The 8,403-nt window shown below is 48.8% G+C and overlaps 1 long non-coding RNA gene across 1 annotated transcript; it reads right to left on the reverse strand.

Annotated features, from left to right (window-relative positions):
* Positions 1–549: 549 nt before the first annotated feature.
* On the reverse strand, positions 550–1,117 carry LOC120620551 (uncharacterized). The gene is made up of 2 exons (XR_005657934.1): positions 857–1,117; positions 550–754 (listed from the first exon to the last, which is right to left on the reverse strand). It is a non-coding gene; the product is annotated as an uncharacterized LOC120620551 (long non-coding RNA).
* Between the last annotated feature and the right edge of the window lie 7,286 nt (positions 1,118–8,403).

Genomic DNA, 8,403 nt, shown 5'->3' on the forward strand with positions numbered 1-8,403 from the left:
CCCAGTACATGCTGCGGCTGTGACGTGTCAGCTCTTGGTCACAGGCGAAACGCCCTGGGCTTGGCCCTACCGCTGTGAAATGGTAGGTTACCCTGCTCCCTAGGTTACCCTGCTTCCTCAAAGGGTTAAATGGGAAAACGTAGCTCAGCCACTACCTGGGCAGGTGACCCATTGGGCTGAAATAAACCTGCAGGCACTTTGGGGACTGGTGGAATTAGGGATGAGCTTGGCCTGGCTCTCTAGTGTGGGATCAGGGGGAGTGAGCTCTAAATGGTAGCATTTGCATAAATTTCTGTGGACATTTCAAGCTGCCAACAGAAAGCCAGAGCACAGAGTTGAGGAGAGAGAGGCTCAGAAACTAGTGTGACCTGGCTCCTATCCCCACTGGAGGGGCATCTATAAAGGGTGGCTGAGGAGACAGATTTTGGTTGTGACTTGACAGTCAAGAGTTTGGAATAAGATTTAGTGTGACAACTATCACTCATGTCCCCTCTTCCCAGCAGCCCTAAGGTCTCCCTCAAGGTCCCCCTCAAGGCAAAGAGACAAAAGTGACTTTTTCAACGTTTATTGACAGGCGGCGTTGTTCGTTAGCAGGCTCCTGTTCATTTCATTGGGATGGTGGCATTTTCAAGATGTGGCAAGAGGGTCTTGAAGGCTGGTAAAATTCAGGCAGGAGTGTGGTGGACTTGCTAGCTTGTGCCTTTAGCATGTTATCTTCTTCTTCTACACCTCACGGTGTAGCGGCGGCAGCACACTGGGGAAACCAAGAGGTGGGAGAGGAAATTTCAGCATGGGCTGAACCCCCAGCTCCGCCCAGCTCCCCAGCTCCCTCACGCATGGGGGGGACCCCCTTCACCTCTCCTCCGCCTCCGACAACAGCGCCTCCTTCGTCTGCGACATCTTCGTCTCCGACGGCGGCATCTGCTCCGGCTTTGGCTGCGGCAACATCTGTATCTGGCCATGGTGCTGGATGGGTTTGGCCTAGATGCTCAGAGCAGGGTACCACCTTGGCTGAGCCAGCCAACCTGTGAGCAGGTGGAACTTTGTGGTCTGTGAGCCAGGGGCTGCCTCCTGGGCCTCTTATAGACACAGTGGGGGCCCTGGGCATTGTGAGGTCACAGAGGCCTGTACCTCATAGACCATGGCCAGAGCTGGTCTGCATCATGTCCATATAAGGACATGTTGGAGACCCTTGGTGAGGGCAGGGTGGGGCCGTCCCAGGGGACATAAGTTGACTTTTCTGTAAGGGCAAGTCACTCACTCAGTCTGTTAACAAAATATTATGAAGTACCTACTATTTGCCAGGCTTGGGGCCGGATCCCAGAACACAGTGATAAATAAGGCAGACACATTCCTGCCTAATAAACTTTCTAATCTAACTATGAGAAACATGAGTGAAATGACCACAGAGAATAACTGTAATTGTGAAAAATGTTGAGGAAAGGAACTTCAGGTTTTTCTGAGGGGTGTGCTGGGGAGACTTGACTTCATAGGAGGCCCTAGTAAAGGCCCCTAAGGAAGTGCTGGTGAAGTGGATTCCTAAAGGATGAGCCAGAGCTGGAGGAGGAAAGAGCATCTGGGAAGAGGGAGCAGCTGGCGCGAAGCTGTCGGGCAGCGCAGAACGTGCAATCCATTTGCATTAAGTGTCCGGAAGAGGGAGATCCACAGACACAGAAGTCGGCTGGCGGGTGCCAGGAGCGGGGGGCGGGGGCCGGGACTGCTTGGTGGGTACAGGTTTCCTTTTGAGGCGATGAAAATAGTTTGGAGCTAGTTAGAAGTGGTAATTTTACAACGCTGTGAACGTACTCAATGCCACTGAATTTGTTCACTTTAAAACGATGGAGAAAAGTTTTGAGTCTGAAAGATGCTTGGCAGGTACAAGGAATCAAAGGGAGGCCCGCATGGGTGGAACAGAGAGTGTGGGCAAGATGAGGGGCGACCACTCAGCTCCCCGTGAGCCTTCCAGGTCCCCCAGGAACTGCAGGGATAAAGAGGGTATGAGGTTCGGTCTCTTTTAACAGAAAACCAAAATAAATGACTTTTGGATAGAAATTTTGTTTCACTTAGGAAGTCAGAGGCGATTTGGATGGTCGTTAGAGTGTCCTTGTTTTGAGGTATGCACACGGGAGGATTTAGGGATGACGGGCATCCTGTGTGCCAAGTGCTCTCAGGTGATGCAGAGGGAGGAGAGCAGCAGAGGATGCTTATCCCCAAAGCGGAGGATGGAGGAGGGAGCGGGAGCATGGAGAGGAGAGGAGGGTGGTAGAGGAAACGGAATAGGATGTTAACGATTGACCAGTCTCAGTGAGGGGGCGTCGTTCTCCTTGTGGTTCTTGGAACTTTTTTGTCCCTTTGAAGTTATTTCAAAATAAATCATTAAACTTAGTTTAAAGAAAACAAAAGGAAGAGAAGTCGGGAGGAAGGCGTAGGGGTCCCACCCTCATCAAGGGCCCAGGCTTCCTTTATCTTCCGGCTCTGCCTGCAGCAAGTGCTGTTCATCCTCAAGGGTGCCACCCGTGGGAAATCAGGGCTGCTGTGGACGCTTCTGTGGACGCTTTCGCAGTTCGTGTACTGCTCAGAGTTCCCAGCCTGGGGATTGGGTAGGGATGGAAATGCAGTAAGTGTCCCGCTGGCCCAGCCAGGCCCTGCACCCATAGGCGTGGGTCTGCCCACAGGGGCTCTTTTCTAATTCAGCTGCTCACAGTGGAAGTCTTTTTCTAATTCGAACAAAGGCATGCTAAGGGTTAGCCTTGGCCCTGCCGGAAATTCATCCATATTCACGTCCAAGCAGGAAGGAAGAAGAGGAGGGGGGCAAAAGGAGTCATCACCCTGTAAAGAGTCTCCCAGACACCCCACTGAGCAACTTCCCCTTCTGGCCCATTTGCCTTACTACAGGAGCACCCTGCCCCTCAGGATGAAGCGGGGGTTTCTTAGGAAGGAGAAAAAGGGGTCATTGGATAGTTAGATAATTTATACTCTGTCCCAGAGGTGTGGATTAAACTTCCAGAATCCTATCCTCAAACCCACAACAAGGTGGGAAAACCATAAATTGGAAGCTAAAGACCATTAAGTTTCTAAGAGGGCTGCACCCTGGCACGTAGTAGGTTAGCAATAAATTTTCTTTATTGACTTGTGTCTAGATCAACTTAAAATTATCACCCCCAATCCTGTAATACTAATACTTTTTAAAGATAACCTACATGGTCCCAGAGGAGCCCCGAGAGATGATAGAGTTTGGTATTTACTCTTTTTACATATGAGGAATTTGAGACATATTTCAGGTTTTTACCGAGTATCTAGTATGTGTCAGGCACCATTCTAGGCAGTGGGGATATAACATGAGCGAGAGAGATGAGTCTTCTTACTCCCAAAAAGCTTCTATTCTAGTTAGGATAGACAGTATTCAGGTGGACAAAGAAATGAACAAAGGACTTTGCAGTTTATCACAAATATGCATAGAATCGGTTGATCTCACAGAGAGCGACTGGAGGGTTACTTTAGGGTGCTTGGGAGAGGCCTTTCTGAGGCGGTGATGTTTGAGCTAAGAGCTGAGTGATATGAAGCAGCCAGCTGTGCCAACAGCTGTTCAGTGTGGGTGAGCCCGATGGGGGGAGAGCGCGTGGCTCTGCTCCATGCAGCTGTGCCTCTTTGGGCAGGTAGCTTCCAGCATGTCCCCAATGTCACATCCAGCCACTGGGTGGAGGGAGAGAGAGTAGGGAAGACTTCTCTGTTTTGTGACTGCCTTGGCCTGGAAGTGACACACTCCGCTTCTGTTCCCACATCATTGTTGAGCTGGTCACATGACCCTGTGTGAAGAAAGGCCTGGAAGTCAGGTGTGTGGGCTGCTGCTTGGCAGTGACGTCGTGCTGTGGAAAGGGGTGTGTGACTCTTTGGTGTGCTCTCTCTCTGCCACAGAGCTGGAGGGACACGAGAGCAGGTCGTGGGCAAAGTGGCTGGCAGGACACTGGTACCACAAGGAGGTCCAAAAAGCCCACTCTGAGGAAGAGACATGTGAGCTGAGACTTGGCTAGCGAGGGGTGGGCTGTTGGTTCGAAGACTCAGCAGGGGGACAGGAAAAAGCTTAGAACTTGAAAGACAGACCTGTTGCTACAGAGGGAAAAACAAGTTTTGGCCTTAGTGAGGGAGATGGCATTAACCAAATTGTCACAAAAATAGGTTATACGTTCCAGAAGAGGCTCCTGGAGCTGTGAGGTGGGGCGTTCGGCCTGGTCCGGAGTCGAGAGGATTTCGGTGGCCTTCTGAAATGTTGGGGTTCGTTCATTCTAGCAGCTCGTTGTTACCCTAAATAATGCAGCATTGTCACTAACTGATACTTAATGTGCTTGTCTCTAATTAGAATATAATTTCTGTGGGGTCAGGAACTTAATTTTGTCTATCATAGCAGTCCTAGTACTGAGAGTAACCAGTACATGAACCCAAATACTTGTTGAAGAACTGAACAATAAATGGATGTTTTATATGAGAAATTCTTTTGTTGTCATTTTCCAAATATAAAATCGTGGTATCATATTTGATTTTGAAATGTCACACACCCTCTCCCTGCCCTCTGCCCCAGTTTTTTTGGGTACAGCCCCAGGCTGAGAATCAGCACTAATCGCTGGGATCTAGTCATTGCAAACACTGAAACTCAGAAGGACGGGCAGTACCGTCCCCCGAGGTCCTGGTTAGTCGAGTCGCACAGTGTGTCTTGTCTCATCCCCACATCTGTGATGTCACAATAGCCCCACACAGCCGCCTTGATCAAGGGGAGACCTCACCAAAAAGACGAGGCAGGGGTTGGAGCCAGACGGATAATTCTCAGAGGAATGAGAGGACGATTTAGCAGCGAGATGCCAGTGTTTTTGGTGTGCCATCACACCCACCGTTCCGTGGCCAGGGACCCGTCCTGCAGAATTATCACACATGTCCTTAAAGGTGTGTGTAGAAGAGTGTTCCCGGGAGTGTTGTTTATAGGAAGAAAATGGGCAATAACTTAATGTTCATCTTAAGGAAATGGTTAATCAGTTGTTACATCCACGTTGCAGAACAGCTCACAGCTGTTCAGAAGAGCCCTGTAGAGGGAGGTGCACAATAAATCATCAACACCTAGCAGTTTACTAAAATGCGGGGCGTCACTTCATGTTTGTAAAAAACTTTTAAGTAAACATTCACATGCGCCTAGGGAAAAGGCCAGACTCTGATGCATCGACTTAGTGGTGGGGAGTGGAATCATAGAAAGTTTCATTTTCTATTTTATTTATTTTTGTGTTATTTGAAATTTTTTACCTAAGGGCCAAGGCATTGCCAAATGTTGGGTTATTGCTATGATCAGAAAAAAAAAAAGAAAAATAATAATACCCATTACTGTATTATCTGAGCATTTGCTTTGTACCATGATCCCACTTAGTCGTGAGATTATTTCTTTTCTTTAGTAGATTTAGGGCCTTTGCACTGGCTGCTCCCTCTGCTTGTGATACTCTTCCCGGATATCCTCATGGGTGACCCCCTTTATTGCCTTCAGGAGTTACTCAAATGTCACCTTATCAGCAAGGCCCGCGCCAATCACCTGAATTGCCACTTGTCCCACCCAGCACCCCGCAAGCGCCGCCATCCTCATCCTGCTCTGCTGTCTCTGTTCTCCTTTTAACACGCTACATTCTCGACTCGCTGAGACTCCACCCATGTATCAGCGCCATGGCGGACACTGGCAACTTTAAAACAGTCCGTGCGAAGTGATGAGGGGAGGAGAGCCGATGGGTGCGGGTATTAGGGAGAGGGAGAAGTGGGGAACCCGAGCGAGCCAGACCAACAGGTTTTTCAGGGACTTCTGCAGCTGGAAAACAGGAATGTAGCTGGCAGAGGAAGTGGGGCCACAGGATTTCGTTGGGTTTGGTTTTGAAAAGGGAGAATAGAGCATGATTGTTTTGGTGGGAATAAGAAGGAAAAATGATAAGACTGAGGAAGGAGTTGCTGGAGCCTTGTCCCAGAGCAGGCGAGAGGGGACTGGATGCAGCAGGACACAGTTGGTGTTGGGACTGGCCTTAGGAGCGGGGGGTCATCCAGGTATCGGCGGGAAGGGCGGACATGTGGGTGCAGGTGATGCAGAGTGGGCAGATGCAGGCTGGCACGGCAGAAGTTCTCTGCCGAGGGCTTCCGCTTTTCCGGGGAAGGACGGAGGTCAAGTCTGGGCCGGCTGGCAGGCCTCTGTCGAGTTTTCCAGCTCATTGGTCGATGGCGGCTCTGTGCGGTCGGGAAGGGTGATGGTCCCGCTTTATAGGAATGAGGCCCCGAGGTTTAGTGAGTTGCCCAGGTTCTCACAGAGTCAGGATTCAGACTGAGACCGAGTCCCGCCCTGCCCTTGCTTCCACTCTCAGCCATCCCTCCTCCCACCAGGACCTAGATGTCAGCCTAGACCCAAGTCCTGCTTCGGAGGCACATGGGCCTCCGCTTAGAGAACGATTGCCTGAAATGGGGAGCTCTGCCGCCCTTTTAATTTGTGCATCTTTCCAAGATGACTTTTTGTTACTTAATAAATAAGGGCATCCTTATCAAAAAGAATTGATACCACTCAAGGATGAGGGCCCTGTTACTGGGAGCCAAAGAATTTGGGTGATCCTTCTAGATCTACAGTACACACACACACACACAGTCAATCATCATTGTTAAATGAATAGTAGATCCCATCACATTTCTGCAACATACTTTTATTCATCCACTGTACATATCAGCAGCATTTCTGCAGTTTATTGGAACTGAGCAGCCCACCTGCATAAGCCCACACACCCCTCCCCGCCAGGGCCTCCTCCTTGAAAGAACGTTACACAAGTGTGGGGTATGTCACTAAATATCCGGAGAAATATTCTTAAAAAAAAAAAAGCAAAAAGAAACAAGTGAAATTCATTTTAATGTTTTCTTTAACCCAGTAATATCCAAAATGTTGTCAGTTTTACATGCCATTAATATAGAAATGACGAGCTACTTTGCACCCTCCTGTTCCTACCAAGTCCTGACGAGCCTGTTTCAGGTGTTCAGCAGCCCCTGGGCTCGAGGCTCCCATATTGGACAGTGGGCCCACAGTGATGAACCGTGAACTCTCACAGATGAGCAGAGCATACACATGTGACCAATTCATCGCAACCCTCCTGGCGACAGCCACAAAGTTGCAGGCAACCTCAGTGTGTATTGGCAGGGCCTGGCCCGTAACTTGCAGCTGGTCTGCCGGAAGCTGCAGGCAGCCAGAAAGAGTGAGTTAAAGGACGGCCCTGAGAAGGCTCACGGGGAGGGCGGCCTCCATGTTATTGAGAGCTGCCTTAAAAAAACGTGAAAACATCCATTAAAGAAAATATTCATTTGGGGATTTATTTAAATTAATAGACCATTTTTAGAGCAGTTTAGGTTTACAAATAATTGAGCAGAAAGTACAGAGAGTTCTCATATCCCGTCTCCATAGCCCTCACCTCAGTTCCCACTATTATTAACATCTTGTTATAATTGACGAACCAAATACTGATACACTGTTATTAGCTAAAACCTATGGTTTACATCCGGGTTAACTCTGTTGTACGCGTCTGTGGGTTTTGGCAAATGTGTAATGACATGTGGCCACGATTACAGCATTGTGCAGACGAGTTTCACTGCCCTGAAAGTCCCCCGTGTCCCTCCCCCTAGTCCTTGGGACCAAGGATCTCTTCACTGTCACCATAGTTTGTCTTTTCCAGAGTACCACATTCATTATTTTTTAAGGCATAAATAGACCAAATTTTGTTAGTATATTCCAAATATTAAGAGTAGATATGGGGTTGAAATGAGAGACCTTCACTTTTAACTTTATATGTCCATGAGTCATTTTTAAAGAGCATGTTGCCATTAAAATTATTTTAATGAAGCTTCTCAGACAGGCAAAGTACCTTATCTCCAATCTCTGGGGATTAAAAACATCAAACATTTTACGTAGATCCGAATCCCCCCCTTGACTCTTTTCTTCCCCATCTCATTCCCTTTCTTCTCTCTCCCCAAATACTGGTGGTGGTTGTCATTATATTCCCAGTCGGAACACTCTTGTGCAGCTAAAATCTTTGTATGTATCATGTAACTCGCTTTGTTTGTCGGGAGTCGCGTGTGAGACTCGCCCTGATGGTCACGTGTGGGTGAGGATGAGTGGGGCGGGGCTGAGCTTCCATTTGTGCTGTTGATAACTACCTCCTAACCGATGTTGTCACTTCCCCTCCATGGATGCTTACGGTGTTTCCAGTTGTCTGCCATTGCTAACAGTGTTGCAGTGACTAACTCTGCACCCGTGCTCAGCAGACGGCGTTCGGCAGACCTGTAGTTCTTGAATTCCAGCGCGAAGCAGAATCACCCGGAGGGCTTAGGGAAACACCCATTGCTGGCACCCAGCCCAGA

This window comes from Pteropus medius, unplaced genomic scaffold (genome assembly GCF_902729225.1).
Source record: "Pteropus medius unplaced genomic scaffold, Ma_sr-lr_union100, whole genome shotgun sequence".
NCBI classification, from domain to species: domain Eukaryota; kingdom Metazoa; phylum Chordata; class Mammalia; order Chiroptera; family Pteropodidae; genus Pteropus; species Pteropus medius.